The sequence below is a fragment of the Chiloscyllium punctatum genome, unplaced genomic scaffold (genome assembly GCF_047496795.1).
Source record: "Chiloscyllium punctatum isolate Juve2018m unplaced genomic scaffold, sChiPun1.3 scaffold_625, whole genome shotgun sequence".
Lineage (NCBI taxonomy): Eukaryota > Metazoa > Chordata > Chondrichthyes > Orectolobiformes > Hemiscylliidae > Chiloscyllium > Chiloscyllium punctatum.
In genome coordinates this window covers 37,501-37,839 of record NW_027310359.1, presented here as the reverse complement: position 1 = coordinate 37,839, position 339 = coordinate 37,501, and positions in this window count along the sequence as shown.

The following is a 339-nucleotide window of genomic DNA, read 5'->3' as shown; positions in this document are numbered from 1 at the left end:
CTTTCCGTCTAATCTGAGAGTCAGTCAGAGGCCGGTGCGGAGGTCTATTGACGACCGGAGGCTCCCCTGGGTGTTGCGATGAGGGTGGAGGGCACAGAACCTTGCCTTAGCACTCCCTAATAAAGCCTCTTGTGAAGAGAGCAGACCTCGCGCGCCGCACGACCGGCTCTGGGAGTCGTTGGGCCGCTATCTGTGAATAGTCTGGTCCTCCTCTGCCACCCGGCCAATCGCGATGGCTCTGCCGCCCTGCGGTGCCCGTCACGCAGGTTTTTGTGAACACGGAGAGCTCACGGAAGTCTAAAGTTTTCGGCACGTGGTCGAAGCTTTTGACAGGCTTAC